Source organism: Tetrao urogallus (assembly GCF_951394365.1).
Source record: "Tetrao urogallus genome assembly, chromosome: 7".
In the NCBI taxonomy this organism is placed as follows: domain Eukaryota; kingdom Metazoa; phylum Chordata; class Aves; order Galliformes; family Phasianidae; genus Tetrao; species Tetrao urogallus.
In genome coordinates this window covers 21829860-21853678 of record NC_136820.1, presented here as the reverse complement: position 1 = coordinate 21853678, position 23819 = coordinate 21829860, and positions in this window count along the sequence as shown.

Below are 23819 nucleotides of genomic sequence, written 5' to 3'. Positions count from 1 at the left end.
TGGCTAAACAAGGAGATTCTGAATGAGTGGAAAACAACAGCAACAGTGAGAACAGGAAGCGTATGAGAAATGGAAAATAAACTGATCTTGTTTAATCTGGAAAGGGGGAGGAGGCCAAGAGACAATATGCATCTTTCTAACAGCTGCCAAAACTGAGCTTGGCTCCATCATTTCTACAGATATCCTCCAAGTCGATTCTCCCACTTGAAGCTTGTCGTGACTGTGATGATTTTAGAAAATATTTGATGCATTTTATTTTCAGTACCGTTACTGGACTTAGCTCTGGGTATATAGACAGTATAGAAGATACTACACTTATTTTTCCGAGCATAACAAAGATGTCAAATAAAAGAGTAAGAGAAACCAGTGATTTGAAGGAGGAACATCTCATAAGAACAAGTAACACAAGTCAGGTCATAAATGTGTTATTTGAACAATTGGAATGATAGTTCAAGCTATTCAGTTGCTTTCATGTGTTTCTGTGGAATTAGCTGATGTTATATCTAGATAAGGAATGACAGTGAAGCCTCACTTAATAGGAATTTTTTTGCCTATGCATTTCTTCTGTGGAAATTAGATTTGCTGCCTACATAAAAAAAACCTGATTTCTTCAATAAAGGGACTTAAATTAAAATTATATTTTACAATCCCAAACCAGATTTTAAAGGTAGGCAGTGAGTAACACAATGGTCATGTAATGTAATTGTAGTTATTGTGGCACTGTTTCCAACAAGTTGGGCTTTAGTTATAGCTGCCTTGCCTCCTGCTGCACTGTGAACTCTTTTTATTTTGGATTTGAAAATAGCTTTCAAACATTCATAATTCCATACTGGTATACCTTAAGATACTGTACTTTCTGCTACCATTAATTACCAGTGGTTTATTTACAAGGCAATAATTGATTATACTTCTGGGATGCTTGAGAGTCTAACATAAATCAAAGCAGACTTGATAAGAAGCCATGAAAGTCTCACATAATTAAGCAAAGCACTGGAGACCAATTGTTTATAGAATGATTTTGCTGGGGCTAATTGACACTAATTATTTAATCTGATTTTCTTCTTCACGTTAATGCTTCTACCAGCTCTCTGTTCTCGGCTGGTAACACATGCGTATTTGACTTTATCAAGGTGTTCTCACTGTATCAATCAAAAGATTTTCAGCCATTGTCTCCAGTATATTATTTTTTTTGTATTTGTGCAAGAGAGAAGGATGAAAAATTGATCTGTAGGTTTTGTTAATAATTTCTTAACTACATGGAGTATTGAAGTGTAAAAATTAGGCAAAACAGAAACTTATATGATGATAAAATTAATTCTATAGTAGAAGAATCGTTAGGACAAAAGAAGGCATGTCTGCAGGTCAGTTGAGCATTTAACTCAGTACAACTCTCCAGCTACAGCAAAAAGTTCAGTAAAATCTTTTCTTGATAATTTCTCATGCTGAACTATGTTCAGATGTACTATGTGACACTGGTCACATGTACAGAAGGTGTCATCTATTCAGGGCACTGTTGCCAGAACTTGTATCATTTAGTTATGTCTTGAATAGGGAGTTACAAGCATCCATTACTAATTAGTTTTTACTAAATGACTTCGTAACCAAAATCCTTATTTATGACAAATGCTTTCCCATCACGAGATACATGCGCACAAATTTATTTCCCACAAAATCTTTGGTCTATGCTACTGCTGTGATTTCTATTTAAACTTCTAAAATACCAAAGTACACTTGAATAAAAGTTGCTGTAGTATAGAAAACTGTATACATGCAAGTATTAGCATTTAAGGAATTTATTATAAGTTTTTAATAATAAGCCATGTACTAATAAAGAAGTTATGATGGATGGTTACCTTAATAGAAATCTCACATATAAAGTTCTGCATGAAGCAGAAATAAGTGATTAAAACATACACGCACAAAAGAGGCTCTTACTCGTTTGGGGTGACAAATGTCTGTGTCTCTATACCTCTTTGTACACAAATGCACAAATTTTGCAAATTTGTTTCTCCTAGTAAGCTACATGAAAGCAATAGGAATCATTATTTTCTTTCCTTGTTTTTTTATCTTGATGCTGGTTTTAAACTAACTTAAATCAATTTCAATTGGGTTTGCTTGTATGCACCTTGTAGGGGAGATTTAATCAGTCTGTTACAAATTTACTTTTAAGAGGCAAGGTAAAAGATGGTTTAGTGTTGGAATCTAATTATCTGCATATAAATGGATCCTCTATAGAAAGGCAATAGAATAGTACGGTTTTTGAGGATATCTCAGAGTCATGCTTCAAAATTGAGAGAAGGATATTGCATTTTAAGTAATAACTGTCTAAATGGAGAAACTGAAGCTGTGAGGGGGGAAAAAAATGAAGATGTAAACTTTAATATAGAAATATGAGCTGTAAGCATTTTAAGCTGAAAGTGAAGTAAGAGCTTGGGGCTAAAATGTGAAAAAACAGGTGCCTGAAAGTACCTAAATCTGTAATTTGTTAATCTGTCTATGAATAGAGATACTAAAGTGTTTTTAGATGGTTTTCCAAAATAATAAAGCAAGCTTATATTTGGCTGTTTAAAGTGAATTTCCTGACCTTTCAAAAATGCTATACCATGGGTTTTGATCTGCAACATGCTCTGAGGCAGGGTCAGTGCAGCCACAGCCTCTGTGCTAAATGTCTTAATTCAAAAACAATTTTTCATCAAAGCAGTTTATTTCACAAGTGTGTAACTTGTTACGTGTGTAACTTTGTTACACAAGTGTGTAGAGACACAAACACCTGCTTAAAAAAAATTATCCACCATAAATAATGTTTATCTATTGCTATATCTATATCTTAATGAACACCAGCCTTAGATACAAGTGACTCTCAAACTCTGGTACCTGAAATGAGTGAGTACTTTTTGTCAGCAGTTTTTTAATTTCCTTTAGCCAGAGACTATATGGCTATAGGAAATACCTCATAGTTCATGGCTCAAACATACCATATACAGTGGAGAATATATAATGAAATACATACTGTGAGGAGTTTTTCAGTACAATCAGATTTGAAAAGAAAGTACTGTCAGACCTTTGCTCATGTTCCTGTCAGTAGGAATTTGTATCCTGTGCAGGCTCATAAAGAACATCCCACTATGTGTGCAGCAATGCCACAATTCTAACCTCAGGATCACATATATGAGAGGAATTTCTTTCTGCTCTGTGACATTGAGCCTGGTAATCAATGTGAAGCAAAGCAGAATCAATTTTATTCGATCAGTTAGGTTTTTAAATAATTGGCATTCACTCCAGTCTCTTGACAAAATAACAACCGGTATTTAGTGCTTGGCATTTTCCAGCTGTTTTTTCCCAAGCTTGTGTTATGGCTGCTCTGATGTGAGATATTGCAGCCAATTGGGTGTGCAGCACAGATCCCACTCCTATACTGGTACTGCAAATGCAACTCAAACATGAAGGGAAGGTGCAGTACAGCTGCACAGTGCAGAGAAGCAGTCAGCCTCACCTTCAGGTGCTGTAGATTTAGCTCCTTTGACTTGCTCCTGCTAATTCTAGCACTGTAATGAAGGCAGTACTGCACAGACCACATGTTGCCAAGTGAACAACAGATTCTGAGATTTGATAACTTTTACTTAGATGAAAATTTCTTTTAAGTTTCATTTAGGGGTGTAAGAACTGCAACATCAGGCTCAGTATGAATGCAGGTGTCTGAGATAATGACAGACGTCTTTGCTTATCTCCCATATCTACATTTCTGTACAATTCTTTAGAAAATGCATTAAAACCTATCTAACATCACCAGCAACTGCAACAACAAGTTTATAGTTGTAGGAATATACTCTATTGGTGTGAAAACACAAACAAAAGTGTTGCATGTGTACAGGCATACTCTGGAAGGAGCAGAGGAGGCACTGATCATTTTTGCACCCTATAAGCCTCTCCTCATACTCTAGTGATGCATTTGGACATGGGTGCCATTCTTGACACCTCTGTTTTTGCTATTAAGAGGTTCATTCAGCATTGGATCAGGAAGTGTTGCTGGTGTATCTCTTCAAACAACACAAACAGCTAAGCAGGAGGAATTGTGGACTTCCAAGGCCAGATCCTGATTCTTTGGCTGCCATGCTCCATCTGTAGATATCTCCACATCTCTCTAAGGTTCTGTGACATCCAACTGGTACTTCTAAAATGCTCTGTCCAAGCTCATTCAAGGATCTGGTCCTTCATCTTCCTCTGTTTTTATTTCCCTATTCTGAAATAGCTAGGAAGACTTTACTATACAGAAGAATATAAAAGGCTGGGGAGTGACATGTTTCTAAGTGTCTCCTGTCATGTGCCAGCAGGATGCTGTTCTGGGGACTCCCCATGCAGTTGTCTCTTAGAGAGGAAGAAGATGAGCACCCATGAGGACCTGAAATCTGCTCCTGCAGTTCAGAAGAACACAATGCTACTGTAAAGTTCAAATGCTTGCTGGCCACCAATTTGTCTAACAGTAGGGGAAAAAGACATACCTGGGGCATTCAGTACTGGTAAGAAAGCATCCCTTAGCTCTGGAAAGTGACTCTCAATTGACTTTCTGATATAGTACTTGAACTTATGTTGTTTGGCACTTGCTGCATATGCCAATTTTTTATTGTGTAAATATGACAGAAGCATATTGATCCTCTGTCCTAAGTGCTTAATCAAACTCAATTATACTGCTAACTATAAACTAGCTAACAGAAAGTTACTGCCTCAAAGTGTTACTAACTATGGATCAGACCTGAATAAAGAAAGTAATCATTTTTGTTATTTTTCTTGGATGTGATAGAAGTCTTCGCTTCCTGGAATCAAAATGCTTTCATGCTTTGCTATTAAGTTTCATTATAGTTTTGTCTGCTTTTATGTAAAGTATGCTGATTTATTAGAAAGCTAACTCCACAGTAAATTGATAATTGGATGCTGTTGAAAGAATGAGTTTCATCGATCTCATCAATGACCACAGACATTACTGAAGTAAACCTCTTAACAGTACTGGGGTGTATTTGGGCCACAATCAATTTCTGTGAATCTTCCCTTGTAGTTTTTTGTTGTTATTTGGCACCATCTACATTGATCTAAACCTGAAGCAGATTTAATGTGCAGAATTTATCTTGACAGAAAGTTTAATTACTTTTCAGTCAATGAAGGTTTCTCTTTATTATAGGTCAAAAATCTGCTGTGACAATCTGTGTAAATAACCTATGGATGGATGCCTGTTGCTTCAGTATGTGTGTGCCATAGTTGGAGAGAGGACCATTCCCGGAGATATGGGCTATACATAAATGAGACATTGCACTTGCTGATGTTGAGTGGAGAGCTATGTAGCATCTGATGGGAGGGAGCACCAAACAAACTCACTTCTTATTGCTTAAAACTGTTTTAATTTATAGGATAGATAAAAGAGCATGGAGTAGTTTCAAGATAATTATGTACACATAAGTAATAGTAGTTAAAACCACAGTTTTACTGAGAAGCATAACTTCAAACCTGACATCAATCTCACTACAGGTAGAATCTGAAGTCCTAAAGCTCTACTTTTTTTAAACAATATGAGTTTTAAGCTAAGTACATTCTTTAGGTGATTTCAAGAACAGAGCCTTATTCTTCCCTCCCCTACCAGGCCATATGTGGCTCAACACAAATGCAGCCATTTTAGCATTAAACTCCACTGACTCACTGACAGCAGGAACCAAAAGGCAAGAGCTGGTTCATGAAGACAAAAACACAGGAAAAGTCTTTACAAAGATATGTGAAAATAAAAGTTAAAAGGTGTATCATCAGTGTTTTAAATGTAACTAATATTTAGAAATATGAGCAGAGAATTGCTGTTTCATTTCACTCTAAAGGTCATTAATTCTAATACTGTTTTGAAAAGAATTCAAATCTGTGTGCTTCAGGTAAGATGCTACAATTAACATCTCTAGGATGAAAGGGAAATGATTCTATGTGAGCCTTCCCACAGAACAATTGTGCTTTGCAACATCAGGATCACTTTGAGCTTGTCAGGGCCCTTTGTGACTCACCTGTCTGAGATGGAAGCAGTTAGATCTGTTGACCTGCTGATTCTGAATCCCCAGCCCCCTCCCCCACATACTGGCACAAAAGGAGATCCACTTGATTCTGTATTCTCAGCAGTAGTTAAACTTATAATAATATAAGTTCTTTGTAAAAGATAACTGAAAGTGAACAGAAATCAATAGTGTACTATCTTTGTTCTATTCCAAAACTGGAATCAATAGAAAGGTCATTAAATGTTTGTTCTAGGTACTAGTAGAAGGAAGATAATCAAAGGAGATACAAGTACTTATTCAGTGCGCAAGAGGTTTGACAGTGGATGAGTTAACTTCCCTGGTGACCTAAGTGAGATAGCATAGCTTTATCCTCTTCAGAATCATAGAATCACTGAGGTTGGAAAAGACCTTAAAGAAAATTAAGTGTAAATTTTCTGCCTCGATAACTCACTGACTACATTTATATTAGCACTTTGTGTTTATTAAGTTGCTTATTTGTTTTAATAATAATTGCGATTTAAGATAAGAATTTAGATGAAAGTCAACAAAATTCCCATTATGCAGCTGACTCATTTCAAATTCATAGAGGGAATAAAGTAAGTGTTAAAATGTACTCTCTTGTTTGATTAAGAGAGTAAAATTAGCCATTGTGGAAATATTTCAAATTATAAGAAGCTTTCAATCTCTGTGCAAAGAGATGGATGTACATGGACTGTGAATAGTGTATTACTTTGTTGCATAATGGTGTAATTTTTAAAGAAAGATAGGGCCAAAAGGGACGTGTTTCATAAACAAGAACAAAAGAAGCACAGTCCATTTCAGTGAAAGAATATTTGTTAGAATAGCTGCTGTGCTACATAGGGTAACTATGTATCTTACTGTAACAAGATTCTTCGGAATTTCCCACAGTGGAAATGGGAAAATTTTCCAATCTGCTGTTGAATTCTGTATAGAGTAGATATCTGTTCATTATCCATCTGTATGCATACACAGCAAAATTGGAAGCTGACTGTCAGAAAGGAAGAGATTAGTGTGTGTCTGTTAAATACTGAAAACCCATAACTGCATTTATGTTCTTGTATCTTAAAAGCTCAAACCTGTCCTTGTATATGTAATCTGTGATGTGGTGTATTGTCAAAAGAAAAGCTACTGAATTTGTGCATGCATGCGTGGTTAATTGATTTTTTCCAAGGTACTTGCCTCGTGAAATATTGCATATTTGGAGGGCAAGATCAAATAATAAAATAGTGTTAAGGAATAGGCTGTTTCAAGGTTGTAGTGATAAAAGGAGTACAAACGACACTCAGATTTTCAATGCAGCCATTTTAAATCAATGCCCTTTCTGGGAAATCAAGATAAACTTTGGTGGTGAAAAGGTCTGCGAAAAGAATTGTGCAAGTAAACCAGAAGACTGGTACTGGCTGATTAGGACTTTTATTTTCTCTTAAGCAGAACTGTGTGACAGCTCTTAAGAATGAAACCATGGCCCCAGTAAACACTGTTTCTTAGGGTTTTGTCAGAAGTCCTCCAATCCACTGTTCCTCTGGCAGGATTTCATGCTGTGTGATACCTACTGGGGTCCATAACAGCCACAAGTGAAAATATTCTGATCATATTTGACAGTTTTGCTCTGTTAGGAAAATGCAAACACTTGGAATGAGCAAATGACACCTGAAGAGTGGCTGAGAGAGCTGTGTCTCCTCATCCTGGAGAAGAGATGTCTAAAGGGTAATCAATTTCCTGTCTTCAATTCCTGTAGTTAGTTACTGAGATGATCAAGCCAGACTCTTCTTGAAGATGCACAGCAAAAGAAAAAGAGCCAGTGAATGCAAGTTGAAACAAGGGAAATTCTTATGGAAAGCAGGGACTCTTCATAAGGTGGTAGGTGTAGTCCAGAAATAGATTGCTTAGAAATATTATGGAATATCCATCCTTGGAAATAGTGAAAAACTTGGGCCAACAAGACCCCAGAAGATCTGGTATTAGCCAGATCTTCTTATCTTAGCCTTGCTTTGATAAATGACTGGACCTAATTACATTTTCAGGTTTCATCCAATGCAAATTATTTTATGATTTTATCCAGGAAAGAATTAAAAAAAAAAAAGAGGGGAAAAAAAAAAAAGGTGTTTCAAGCTTTTTTTGCATGCAACTCAAGCTCTTTTCTGGAGACTTGACCAGTCCTGTGATGAGTCTGTGTCTGTCAGGGAATGGGAACGAATGTGCTGACTGGACAGTAAAAGGCAGTTTGGATGTCTTGTGATGTGATTTGACATCTTCTTTGTGGTTTTGGTAGCGTAAATGTCTTTGATCAAAGAATATGGCCCTCCCATGCCTCTTTAGCAACAGTGTGACTCATCTCGACTAAAATTTTGTCACTCTTGGGGTAAGGAAATACTGTGCAAACAAAAGTATAGCCAAGTATTATCCTTCTCACTACCTCATGCAAGGATACAATTTCGGAAGAGTGACAGATGGCTTCCCATGCGTAGCCCCGTAATTCACAACCTGCTTTATGTGAACCTCCTGGCTACTGCTTTCTTCTCTCCCTCATTTCCATTTCCATTCCCACTCCCGCCGTCCCTTGGGCCTTTGCCATCACCCTCCCACTCCCTCCTCATTCCTGCATTGTTGCCTCTCTCCCACAGCACTGGTGCTGCCTTTCTGTACTTCCATCATTGCCATAAGCTGAACTGCAGGTCTGGGGGACTGTGAGCCAGCAGGAAGTGATGAGAAAGAGAGGCCGGGTACCAAAGTGTGCTTCCAGGGCTCCTCCACATTCCCACTAGTGTCATGTATCTCATATGCTGAGAAGTACTCTTTTTTAATATTATGGTTTGATGTGAGGAGACTTTTCTCATCAAAACATTTTGTTTAAACGATTTGTAAAATGCTTGTTAGCATAAGACACTCCAGGGCAGGTTTCACACACCTCCTTAGCTATGCTTTTTTTTTTTTTGGTTGTTGCAATGCAAAGCTCACTCACTGTATATGCATTCAGAATATTTGTACACATTTCAGGGGAGGAAATCAAGTTAGGATAAAAGTATAATCTTCTTGAACCTACATCCAAATAGTCACGTTCAGTAGAAGTTGCTGAATTCTTGCCAGCCTTTAGTTGCACTGGAGGTCAGAAGTACTGGAGATAAAACACCAGCAAAAAGAAACATGCAACATGTGACAAAAAGGAAGTACGAGGTATTCCCAAGAAAACTTCTTTTTCAAGCTTCCTACCTAAATTATATAAACCAAAGATGTCATGTGAAATGCAAAATGCAGTTGCATCCAAACTGGATTCCTTGAGATCCAGTCAGATTTAAATGTGTATTATTTCCTTTCTGAAGGCTTCTTATTGGTTTTCCTTAATTCAGTTACTGTTAACTGACTGTTATTTGTGAGCAACCATAAGCAACAATGTCACGAGTCCAGAAAGTTGGCATGTTTGTTTCTGGAAAGTGATGTCAGCCTGTTTGAATGGATGCTGGCACCAGCTCAGGTATTTTACTACTCAAATCAGTGGAAAATGTGAAATTCTGAAGGAATTGTGGCCTGTTGCCTTTTGCAAGATGTAAAACAAGGAATGTTGCAAAGAGACACATGTTATTTACTGAGACTCAGACTGTAAGATAGGCTGGGGAGAAAGTACAACTCCACTTTTACTTTCTGCACCTCCTGTGGCACATGCTGGGCAGAAACCTTTCGTTTTTGGAGATCCTCCTTACTGCCTTTCTCCTTACATGGCACTGCATGGCAATAGAAACTGAGCAGCTCTGTTACACTGGCTGGGAGACTTTTGCAAGTTTTTGTTAAGCTGTGAAAAGTTTTATATTTACAAATTTAAGAAATGCTTTTTGAAGCATTGTGTTTGAATACTTCAAGGTTTCAGGTCATTCTTAAGATTGAGTATTGAAAATCAAAATTCACAGTCAGCTTTGAATCAAACTGACCCCACACTGGTCTTTGAACAAAAGCAATGTTGGCAAAAGCTTACCCAACTCTTATCTCTCTCTATAAGTACATCCAGGTCAAAAATTCTACCAGTATTAACACAGAACTAGCTGCATTCCACTGAATGGAATAATTTTGATAATGATATAATGACAAATTAAAAGTTATAATACAAAAACAGGCTGAGGGAGCTGGGCTTGTTCAGCCTGGAGAAAAGAAGGCTGCGGGGTGACCTCACTGCAGCCTTTCAATACCTAAAGGGAGCCTACAAACAGGAGGGGAATCAACTCTTTGAAATGGTAGATAATAGCAGAACAAGGGGAAATGGTTTTAAGTTGAGGGAGGGAAGATTTAGGTTGGATGTCAGGGGGAAATTCTTTACAGAGAGAACGGCGAGGTGCTGGAACAGGCTTCCCAGAGAGGTTGTGGATGCCCTGTCCCTGGAGGTGTTCAAGGCCAGATTGGATGGGGCCCTGGGCAGCCTGGTGTAGTATTAAATGGGGAGGTTGGTGGCCCTGCATGTGGCAGGGGGATTGAAGATTCATGATCCTTGAGGTCCCTTCCAACTCTGGCCAATCTGTGATTCTGTGAAATAGTGAGGAAAGGTAGGAAATGATCTTTCTCCTCTGGTTTATATTGTTCTAGTGACCAGATTGTTATATTATTATGATTTTTTTTAATTTTTTTTTATTTTTAAGTGAGGTTGGCAGATCAGGGGGAATACTCAAAACAGATGAAGTTTCTTATTGATTTATGCAGGGATAAAATACAATCTTAATTAAAATAAAGCCAGTTGTAAACAAAACACTACACAATCTGACATAACTCATTTTAATCTCAACTATTTTAAGTTTTTCTTCTCAAAGAAGAATTTGAAATTAGTTAATTAAGTTTAAGCAGAAAAAAATAGCCATTATATTATTATTTTTTCTTTTTCTTTTTTTTTTTTCTTTTTTTTTTTGTATGAGTGTAAGAAGATTGCTTGCTCAGCAAAGCGTGGGCTGTATTATAGATTTTGTGACCATCCCCTGGGGAAAGGTTAGGTTAACTTTGCAGAGGATGTGAGTTTTGTGTAGAAAAGCTCTCAGCTTTTCTGTGTGAGATGATCACCTGATTCAGCTGGTCTATTCGAAAGAGGAAGATGTACTTACCAAGGAGTAAGATTTGTTCAATTGGCTAAAATTACTTAAAAGTTTTTCTGTAAAAGAGGGAAAGAAAGAGTAATGAAGTACAGTAGGTCTTGTGGAGACTAAAAGAAGAAAAGAATGATGGAGCTGAGCAGACTAAACTTGATGGGTAAGGTCAGTCTGTGGCTTGAAGCAAGGGCAAGCATTAAGGGGAAGAGCAAGATTCAGAGGAGTGTTTGAAAGCAAAGAATTAGAGAATATGGAGTGCTAGTGCAGTAGAAGGCATCACTTTCTGAACTCTGCTTGGAAAAGCACCATTTTGACTTTTTTTTTATTTGGAACATTGTAGTTTATAATCAGTCAGTTGTGACACAAGATAAAGTATTGCAGAAAGCAGTGGGAAGACTGTATAAGTTTGTATAATTTGTTCCTGCTGAATTTTGATTCTCATTTTAATGGCTAAGTGCCTAGAGGTGGGATCTTGTATCAACGGTCTGGGGTTTCCAGGGAGAAGGAGGAGTTGATGCCATTAGTAAAATTTCAGGATCAATTTGTGAAAGATTTATTCTTGATTGCACACACACATACCTTCACAGACGGGGAAAGAAAAAAAAAAAAAAAAAAAGAAAAAAAAAAGAAAACAAGAAAACCAAGAAAGAAAACAAACAACAAACCAGCAGTGCTGTTTATCAACTGTTTTGGAAAGCGCTGTGTTTCAGGTTATGTGGTTGCAGGAAAAATTGAGGATTAATAGCATTTAGTGCCACTGGTGAAGTAGAGATCTATTCTAGGTCTTTCAAGAGTCTGACAATGTAAAATCAGTGATCAGTAAGGAAAAAAAATAGAATGTGGTAGGTGGGTTTTTTCTTTTTTGTTGTTTTTTTCTTCCTGAGGCTAACTTATGTTCTACGTTCATTTGTATTTTCAGTGCATGGCACTAATGCTTATCGTATCTAACCGTGCTGTAATAATGTGTTTCCTGATTTATTTTTTTGCAACTTGGTCAGAGAGGCCTGGAGACAACTGTAGTGTATGGAAATGAAGGGGCTGAATGTGCCTTTCTTGGCAAATGTTTTATTTCTGCCATGTTTCTTGTAAAGTAATATTTATCTGCAATTTAGTTGCAAACCACAGAACATCTTCAGGTTTGCTTTTTACATCAGATAGTTTTTGAACTGAAATAGTTCTAAGGTATCAGCTAATCTATCAGACAGAAATATATCTTTCAAAAAAAAAGCCACCGTATTTTTTCAAAGAATATCAGTGCAGACTGAGCTTCAAAAATATTTTAAAGCAATAATAAAGGTAAGAAGTTCAACTGAACTTCTTAATAACTTCTTAGTAGCTGAATTTTTACACAGTTTATTGAAAGTGATTCTCTAGTAGGAACTGTTTATTGAAACAGATGGCATAAAAATAATCCTCCTCTTTGAACAGGAGGGATTCATCTCCAGAAATGTTTGCCAGGACTGTACATGTGTTGAAATTTGTCACAGAAGAGATCAATAAGTGGGCACTGCTTGAAAAGTAAATCACCTGGGGAGAGCCAGCAAATTGTCATTGTAGTGGAAGTATCTCAGTAGAAAGAGGTATCTGTCCATGTTCATTAGAAAGGAAAATGAAGAGGGACGGAGGGAATGAGGAGGGTGGATTGACTAATATAAAGAATAACTGTGGGGGGTTAACTCTTCCTGCGTGTGCTGTCAGAACTCTTGCTTTGAGTTAATTGATGTCTTTGGGGACTCCAGAAGGAGGTAACATATTGTCTCCTTGTTGCACCAAAATTCACTGACTCAAAAAAGAAGTCTTTGAATGCAGAGGGAAAATATTAAATGGAGCTAAGGATATTATCTGTATTGGTATCAAATACATAGCATTAGTATTTGAGGAAATGTTGAAAACGTGATAAAAATTGCTCATATTTTTCCAAGGCAGTAATATAGGCATACAATAAAAATAAGCAGAATAAATGCACTGAGTATACAAACAGTGACACTCTCTACTCAAAGCCCATTTTAAAAGAACAGGGGCTTCTTCCATTCGTCTTCAGCAAACTTGGGATAGTGATCTAAATTAGTGGGATGAAGAAGACCTCTCACATCTCACTAGTGAAGATCTTCCGTACTGGACAGTAAGCTTGTTCCAAATATACATAAGAAATCTTCTAAAAATGTGGTAGATTCAAAAACCTTGGAAAGCTTTCCCTTTATTTTGTTATTACTATATTTAGGCACCAGGGAAGGCAAACAAGGCAGAGCACCATGCACAAGCAGGAGAAAATGGTTATCACATCAAAGAAATCTACTGCAACTTAATTTATCAGAAGTAACAGAAATCACTGATGTTGTCTTGAATTTCAAATAATTTGATTTTTAAAGTGTTGATGTTCCTAACTTCTGGAGTTTGTGTACGTGAAACTGTGTGCGCTGTAAAACATTTTATGGCTGCTGGGCGGTAAGATTCCACTATTCCTACACAAATTTAGTGTTTAGTGAAACACAGCCTGTGCAGAGCAGGAAAACCCAAAGACACATAGAACCCTACAGCCACAGAGCTACACTTTGTAGCTAATGTAACAAAGGTTAATAAAGGAAACTAATTTGCAGATTCTCCTGATACTGTACAGCAGGTTATGCTTGTTTCTGAGACTCAAACACTGGCACAGGCAGAGAGGAAAAACACTGATCTTCATCAGTATCTTTTTAAACTGTGCCTCTGCTCTCATTTTTCCTACGCTCTTTTGGCTCTGCCATGTGCCTTTTCCAGCTTGTTGAACAAGAGAGACAAACTTCTGATTGACAAATTGCTTCATTCACTGCACGGCCCCTTGAAAAGGTTCACCCCATGAGTGACATTCACACCCTGTATGACGAGAAAAGAGGATGTAACTGTGATGTGTATTTAAACACCTCCAACACCTTCATGGAAGACAACGTCATAAGATGATATACTATGACTGAAGCCGGTGATAAAGAACATAGGTCTGTGTTCTTTATTTAAATCTATGTCATAATGCAGTACACTTTCTGGCAGCTCCTAATTCTAAGTGTTCTTTTTTTTTTTTCTTCTATTTTATAATGGGAAGCATATCTATAGCAGACTGTTTCTGTTAGCAGCTGCAATAAGTACTCTGTCACAACATTCATTTTTGAATGTTATTTTCTCAAACACTTAACAAACAACTAGCTATGCTCTGCTGTAGTACTTCTGTCTGTAGTTAAGCATGTTCTACCTGAAGTAGAGGATTATTTCTCTGATTTCATACTTGACAACCTAGAGCCATTCAGGAAATGAGACACAAAACATGTTGTCTAGAAAATGGTAAGTAAATTTGGTGATCCTCTTTTTTTCTTCCTCATACACACCCAAAGTAACAGAAGCAAATATCCTGAGTGGTTAATGTATTACTGACACAGCCTGAGAATAAAGCCTTTGCATGAATTCACCTCGCAAAAGTAATTACAAAAGAGTGTGGATGTATAGACTATTGGACACAAGGACTGCTGATATACCTGCTGATAAACTGTTATTGCATTTCTTGCTATTGCTTTCTCTGAAGAGCCATAAAGGGTCTGTACAATCACTAGGGAATAAAAACATCAGATAAACCGTTCTTAGAATCTGTGTGAAATCTTCTCTAATTGACCAAATACATTTCAGTGCTAGTTTAATTAGATATCTGTCAAAAAAAGAATCGAGTATCTATTGAAAGCCTCAAGCAGTTAAAGTAGATCTAGAAGTTGGCAACACGCAAATATGTCAGTTCACAGAAAATGATGTGAGCTATCGTCTGGTTTTCTTTTGACTTTTCCAGGGAAGCTGGCAAGCAGCTGCTGTGGCCTCTCCATCTCTTGTCACCAATGCCACACTGTTTGTAAAGACAGGTATTTACACCACTTGTAAGCAATTTCTCCTTTGAATGGGCTAACTACAATTTGCTTCACAGTTCAGCATTTTGTGTTCTGTGGGATAAGTATAATGGTAGATAAAGAGAGAAGACTTTCTTGAGTGTAGCAAGGTTGATTTAAAATGAAGAAAACCTGATTTTGGTGGACTTTTTTTTTTCTTGGATTTATGAGTAAGCCATGAGGTCCTGGCTATAAAGTTAGACAAAGAGAAACTGAGAAGATGATAATAAGCAAAGGAAATAATTCTAGGTCTTGTTTGGTGCTTATTGTCTTCTACACTACTATCACAATATCACCATTAACTTGCATCAAGTTTGCCACTATTACAAGCTTTCCTCCAAAGGAAACCTCTCTAAAAGCAGTCCAAAGTTAACAATAAGTAGAAAACTTACGTCGTCTTCACCCTCCAGAGGATAAGCCACTTTGTTCTGAAGGCTTAGTTCAACCTTGATTACTAATTGCGTCTGTTTGAAAGATTGCCTGTGAGTCCATGACGCATGCTCTACTGAATATTCTTCTACATGTCTTTATAAAAACTATTGTCCTGTGGCATTCAAGTGTGTCTCTAGCAGTGCATTAAGTAACATGACTGACATCTGTCACATATGATTTGTTCTCCTCTCTCTGAAAACATACCTGAGTCTTGCTCTATAAAATCCCTTCAATCAAAAAGCTCATACTGAAGTTATTTTAAAAGGCAATTCATCTCTCTTACACAAAGGTAGACTGATTATTAATAAAACCAGTAATGATATTTTTATTCTACCCAGAGGCTGTTTGACCTGAGAGCAGTTGTTTGCCTTGTTGTAGCTGTGGATAGTTTAGTACCTGGACTGAGTAGAAATGTGTGTCAAACTATTTTATTAATTAGACTGTAAGAGAAGATGCTGATGTGCAAGGTTTGCATCAGTCACAGAAGCACATGAGCTGAAACACAAAGTAGACTGTGAATGTCCTCTGTTTTTATTTGCTTGGGCCACACTGTGTGAAGAAGAATTGCCTGCGGCTGCATCTACAAAGATTGCTCCAAAAGCAATGCCTTATAATTATTTCCATGGGAATGACAAAAAAAGAGCACAATAGCATTATTTATTGGAACAAATTCTCAGCTATGAAACACTATTTTTCAACAGTAACCATCATTAACTATTCATTTTCACTAGTGATTAACAGAGTCTGCATACTGCACTTGCAAAAATCTGTGCCAGCAGACTTGACCCACTGTCACTGTCATCAATGCTGAAATGCACCACTCACTGCCTCACTGTGCTCACATCTGCTGTTTGATCTCCTTAAATGTTCAGTAAGTGTTGATGTACAATTTTTTCCACATGGAGGAATTCAGTCCCACCCCTTTGCTTCACATGTACTTTAGTGTCAGGCACCATTTTGTCAGACTGCCCCTCTACTGATACCTGTTGCACTTCAATAGAATGTCTCAGAATATTGGTGAAAGATTCAACCTCAACTTCCATACCATCAACATTCACCTCTGATGTCATGGGCAGATAATAAAATAGGAGGCATTACTTCCAGTGCAACACTCATGAAATATATAATATAATTATTATTTATAAGTAAAATATTTTATTTTTTATTTAAAACGTTAAAAAGATAGTAACATATTTGCTTTTGTCTTTGTCTGGTTTGATGGAAGTGGTTGTAATTCTTAGTGAGTTCTCAAGGTGCTTGTCAGACACCAGCAATTTTATCATGGGCTGCATCAAAAAAAGCATGATCAGCAGGTCAAGGAACGTGATTCTGCCCCTCTACTCTGCTCTTGTGAGACTCCACCTGGAGTACTCTATCTAGTTCTGGGGCTTCCAACACAAGAAAGAGATGGTGCTGTTGGAATGGGTCCAGAGGAGGGCCATGAATATGATCAGAGGACTGGAGCACTTTCCTGACAAGGACCAGCTGTGAGAGCTGGGGCTCTTCAGCCTGGAGAAAACTCCGGGGGGACTTTGTAGTGACATTCTAGTACCTGAAAGAAGCCTAAAGGGAAGTTGGGGAGGGATTTTTCTATAAGGACATGTAGTGATAGGACAAGGGGCAATGGTTTTAAACTGGAAGAGAGTAGATTTAGACTAGGTATCAGAAGAAATTCTTTACTGTGAGGGTGGTGTGACATAGGAAGAGGTTGCCCAGAGAGGTTGTGGATGCACCTACCCTGGAAGTGTTCAAGGCTAGGCTTGTTGGGGCTCTGGGCGTCCTGGTCTAGAGGAAAGTGTTGACTTGAATCTGTGGTAAGAGAAGGCTTATAAAAGTCTGGTTAAAATGACATGATCAAACTTTTGGTTGCAACTCTGTAAATTGCACTTGAAAATTTGCTAGTAATGTATTTATGTTGGTTGATAATGGAGTGTAGAGAAACCAAAACAACTGCTGTTTTCTTTTTTTCAACCTTGAAACCTATTTTCAAATTCTTTTATCAAAACAGAAAGCACATCTGCATATTTTTCACTGTTCACAGGATTGTATTTAGCCAATGTATTAAAATCCATGAACTTGTTTGCCATAACTTGAGTTTGCACTGCACTGTGCCCTCGTTTCAGCCCCGATGGAGTTAATAGAGCACTGATGTTTGATTGCTGCTGAGAGACCGCTGTGCACACAGGCATTACCCCAGTGGGACAGAGCCACAATCACGATGGCATGGAATAGAGACCAGGCTGCACTGTGAGCTGTGCCAGGTTGTGGGCTGTGGGTTGAACATTCCTTGAGTAGACTCTTAGGCAAGCTTACTAATGACCCCTTCATTTAACAAGGAATATGTACCATACAAAATTGTATTTAACAATAGAGTCAAATTGCATTTTACACTTGAGCACTGAGAAGATTTTTGATGGGGCTGACTGTACGTGCAATAGCTGTGAGTTTTACTGATGGAATTGAAGTAGGCAAGAGAAGCTCAATGTACAGGAATAGCACTTGCATGTGAGAACACACAGAGAAGGAAAACAGACTCATGAAATGAAGTTACAGGATCAATTAGGAAAAGTTTATCCATCAGACATCAAATAGCTCATGGTCTAACTGTTGAATGTCCCTGGGCTTAAGGTGAAATGAGATGTCAACAAACAGTTCTATCTATCCAGCTGTCAGCTAACTCCTCCTCTAGGCTATGAAAATAATATATGTTCACAGCATTTTTTATGCCTTTCTGGCACCCCTATCTTTCTGTCAGACACTTAGTTGCCATACATATTTTGCATGACAGTGCGTGTCATGTTGTCTGTGACTTCACTGATTTCCAGTCTGATGAGCACCTCACTTTGTCCTTATGCTCACAAAACTGTGTTGAAGAACCAAGACACGAACTAAGATGAGAAAGATCTTATAGAATATTTTCTGCAGCTTACTTCCAATCCCTTGTTTCTCATCCAACCAAGTGATGAATACCATGGCAGCAATGAAGACAAATGTGCTTCAGACACAATTTGAACTTTAAGACTCCAACAACACAAATTCATGGGGATGAGAGAAACCGGCCACACATCTGTCACTTGAACTTACAGCCTTTAATTCTTTGTCACTCCCTAGTATACCAGCAATGGACCTGAGTTCTCATTTTGAATGTGACTGTCTGAGGCTACTAGCCAGTAAGGAACTGTTTGCTTTGGCAGTGATACGTATGAGCATGTGGAACAAGAAGAACTACTCCTCAGACAAAAGTATTGTTTGATGGCACTGTCTCTGATGAGTCATTTATTAACAAACTTGCCTACTGTATGTTTTTTATTTAAGTATTAGATTAATATTAAGATAATGAAATATGCATTCTCCCTGGGTAATTAGACAAGCACTAGAGATGATTTAAAGAATAGTGCTTAAGAAAATGTGATGTAGTTACTGTAATTCTTAAGAAGAAATTAAAAAGGAGGTGAGATTTGTGGGGAGTTTTTTTGTGTCCACACTAGTTGCATAGCTGCAGCGTGGTTTTAACAGGCCTTTTTCTCTGCTGGCATCCAACCAACAAACAAGCAGTAATAGGATACCAGTCTTGAAGACGATATAGTTCTTTCTTAAAAATGATGCTTGTTCTTTCAACACTGAGAAAGATCTATTTTTTTTTTTTTTCCTCTTCACTGCCTTAAGGCTGCTGTAGCTGAATTTCAAGGAAAACCTGGATTTTCTTGAAAGAGGTACGTTGTTGGGGTGAGTGGTAAGGCATAGAGTCTGCTGCAATTCCTCATTCTGATTTAATAAATACCTGTTGGGACATTTTCCCCTATGCTGAGACAAGTTACAGCTCAGGTCTTAAGGACTTTCAACAACAATTGCTTTGAGTTCAGCCTGCTATAAAAAAGATGAGAAAAATCAGTATTCTCAGGAGCTCTGAGATGTGCCCTACTCATTCCCTTTGGATACAAAGGATGACAAAATTGTTATTGGTGCTACTTCAGTAGCATAGCAGTTCTGTTCTACTTTATGGTGGCTTGTGCTTACAGATTATGTGTTGGTTCACAAATTTTATTTGCAGTATCTCTCCACAGTGGGCGTATTTCAGTTAAGACATATATCCCTTTGAGGCATAGAATGTGTTTTGTCTGATGAGTGTGATGATGTGATCTCTGTGACCTACAACATATCATCCATTAAATGTAATTTCTCTTGGATTAGATCAGGCCCTGAGGTCTACCTGAGCGTCAACTCAGTGCCAAAAATTCTCAAATGTTTTTATTTTTCAGCAATTATTTAACTATTGTAAAATCTGAATCAAAATAATGTAGATGTCTTGCAGGAGCAGCCCAGGGGAATTTGATTAAATTCAGCATAATCGTGTATTTACACCTTCTTGTAAGACCTACTAGAGTTCACAGCAAGCTCAACTTTCAGCAAAAGCTAGCTCATGCCCAAAAGGGATAAATTCAAAGTGATACTCCTGCTAAAGATACAGACTTCTGAGTGAAAAATGACAAGAAATTGTCAAGAACATAGTCCTTGGAATTGCTATCTGCTTTTAACTGACATTGATTTCAATGAGACTGCAAAATGTTCAGGAAAAGAAAATGATTTAATATCTCTCGAAAACAAAATGTATTTTCTGTTGTTTTCAGCCCAGTGGTACAGGAGCGTTCTGAAGAGAAGGCAGTGGTGTGAGCAAGAGCAGGATCACTCTACGTGGTTGGTAGGCAATGCTCTTAGAAGCTGAGAAACTAACCAGTTAGTTTTCTGGAAAGAATATCTGTACAAAGATATTAACTATGTACCATAATTAAGCTAAGAGGAAAATAAATTACTCATAAAACAATATCAGTATTTTAATGTGAGTCAGAGACTGTAAGTATTGTATACCCATGTATATTTCTCAGCAGTTACTAGAACTTTCATAACAGCAACATATACTAGTATCTGCTTAAACTAGCATTCCTGCAGTATTAGTGTTTACTTCAATGTCTCATAAATAGTTGTTTATATGCGTTTGAATTAGCTCCCAATTCAACATCAAAATATGACCTGTAGTAGGATGGAAATGTAAAGGAGTAAGGAAGGGCATGTAAAAGGGGGAAAAAAAAAAAAAGTCATAAGTTGACTTGCACAAACAGAAAATTTTACTGGGAGTAGCTGAATTCTTGCACAGGATCTGGTCAGAAGCAAGGATCTGTCACTGAAGTCTTCACTAGTCTTATACCAGAAAATAAGGGTCTAATTACATTCTAAATCTATTATTGTAAGATTAAGAGATTGGAGAGATTCAATACCTTGATTCTTTAACTATTGAAATTAAGATTCCTGATGGTGAAACTTGTTTTCAGTAGAATACAGAACACATTAGAGTACCTATTGCAAATAAATACTTATATTGTGTTCTATTTTTATTAATTAAAGAAACAGATTTTAGAAATAACTAGGTGAAAATTGTACATATAGCTGGAAGTAGATGACTTTGATGCAATTTGTAAGGCGATGAAACGTTGCTCACCTAACATTTCAGAAGCTATGGCTTCATTTGCTATTTCATAGCAAATCCAAACCATGAGACACAGAGGCAGGTAGCATCTACCAGGGCATTTGAGACTACCCAGGACTGTCCCCAGTGCAGGAAAACATGCATCAAAGCGTGGGTCTGACTTTCCTTTAAATCCTTGCTGTTTAGCGTAATAGTTGAGTGTGTTCTGTAGTGTAAGTGACATGAAGAGTCAAAACCTATCCTCAGATGATAGCCTGACCAAATAATGTGCAAGATTTCTCCATCAAACTGCCTGATAGTTGATTTGTTGGAGGATCTTCCTTGGTAAATATCACTTCAGTGGCCTTTGAAGATTAGTTCACTGCCTTCCAAATATTTGGACAAAAGACATCCATCATAATTATTTAATGGTTATTTAACTTCTCCAATTTGAGCCATCATTTTTTCCCTTGAGTATGTGCAAGCCTGAAATTGCATATATTACCTGGTTTTTCTCCATTATTCTCATAGATAAAGTGCAATCCAGCTCCTTTTAACTCATTTTCCTTATCTGGCTTGTGCTTGGGCAATAAACATTTATTCTCTAGTGATCAGCCTTCTTTAGAGGTACCAGATAATTTCTGACTAATTTACTGACATGGTAGTCACTTTATTCTTCAGATTTTTTGTTTGTCTCTGTAATTTCTTTAGTAGGTTTTATGTGTTAACATTTGCTCCCTTTCATTAGAGTCACTTAGGCTGCTAAAGGGACACAAATTAAAGTAAAAATGTGAAGCTGATGAATATGTGAATACTGTTGCTAAGCATTTCCCTTAATACTACTGTATCTGAAAGGAGGGAGGATGAGGTGAATAGGCTACAGGGGTACTCAGAACTCATTAAACTACTGTGCAAGACTTCAAGGGTCAAATAGTTGTAGTTTACAGCTGTTAATTTTTGTTCCTTGGGGGAAGCTTTATGCACAAACACAAAGACACTGTGGTCTTAGAGTACCATAATTGCAGATCTGTTGACAGTATTTTAAAATCTTGAAGGTTTTTCATGCTGGCTTGCTCACCTGCAGTAGGTTCTGAAGTCCTAAATGAGTGCAGCTAAAGTAGCAATCAAAGCAAGATTTTGTAGACATGAAGCATTTAATTCTCTGGAACAGTTAATAAGCTTTTCATACAAGAGATTTTATTTACTGTGGGACTAAGCACTGAGGATGGAAGAGTGGCACTGTGAGCAGTGTGATTTTCCCTTCGTCTGTGACTTTCTGTTTAGTTGGTAAGAAGTTACAGTGGTTCTGTCATATGAAAGTTGAAGAAAACTTAGCTTTGATATCACACTGGTTTTACACGCATTTAAGTGCTTTTGTTAGTTCATCTGTTGTATGTTTCATGATGGTGTTGTCAGTGTGTTCCTACACCATAATTTACTTGAGCACTGTTACTTTATCTTTGGAGAAACTGTAAGGTTCAGCGATCCTCTGCACCACAACTTCCATTTGCTCATTACAAAAATTGACCTTCTTGCTGCTGTTTGAAAGGGCTCAGACCACTGTCATTCAGACTTCAGGACTGGTGAGCAGTAATAATAGTATAGGAAGTAGGAGCAATAGTTAAAGCAGCCTGGCATTGTGCTCTCTTCCTGGAATCCATTTTGAATTTCACAGTACAGGCAGCGGGTGTTCTTTGCTACCTTCAGTGTGCATTGTGTTTTGCTGTAATCCCCTACTTGTCATTAAATCATTTAAACGTATTAAGGCAACACACTGCAGGAACATTTTGCCACGTTTCCTTTGCCTTGTGGGTGATTTTCCTCAGCTTGTTCCAACAACCCAGAAATAGCACAGCAGTATTCAAAAAAACCATCACGGATACTTGATTAAAACAGAGAAGATTGCAAACTGACTTGTTCTCACACATGTTATATACCATTGTGCAAGGTAGTAGCCTGCTGCTCTCAGAGATGTCCATATGGTGCAAACCATCCAGCACTTTTAAAGGACTAGGCCAAGTCTCTGTACAAGTAGCTTTCCGCTTCCTCAGTCTGGAAACTTTCCAACTGTACTCTGTGGGCCTCAGATGCAGCTGTAGTGTTCTCAGAGCATACAAGGCACACAGACTTCACAGAATCTGCTCTGTTTTTCAGTAAGCACTCCTACAGCATCTACGGAGTCTGTACCATCTCCCGCAGTACAGCAATATCCTGTAGCACACTCAGGTAGGAATCATACACTATCATTGAATAGCTTAGGTGAGAAGGGACTTTAAAGCCTATCTAATTCTAGCCCCCTGCTATGAACAAGGTTATCACACACCAGATCAGGCTGCCCAAGGCCCCATCCAACCTGGCTTTAAAATCCACCAAGGATGGGGCATCCACAACCTCCCTGGCTGACTTGTTTCAGCATCTCTCCACCCCTGAATAAAAAATTTCTTCCTAACCTAAATTTCCCCTATTTGAGTTTATAGCAGTTCCCCCCTTGTCCTATCACTATCAGACGGTATGAAAAGTTGGTCCCCTTCCTGCTTGTAAGTTCCCTTCAAGTACTGGAAAGCTACAATGAGGTCTCCCTGTATCTTTTTCTTCTCTAAGCTTAACAAGCCCAGCTACCTCATTCTGTCTTCAGAGGAGAGGTACTCTGGCCATTTGATAATCTTTTGTCCCTCTTCTAGATCTGTTCCAACAGCTCCATATCCCTTCTGTCCTCAGGGACCCAGCCTTGGACAGCATACTCCAGATGGGGCCTCATGAGGGTGGACTAGATGGGGACATTGACCTCTCTCACCCTGCTGGCCACCCCACTTTTGATACAGCCCAGGATATTGTTGGTCATCTGAGCTGCATACACACACTACCATCTCATGTCCAGCTTTTTGTCCATCAGGGCCCCAAGTCCTTCTCCACAGGATTGCTCTCA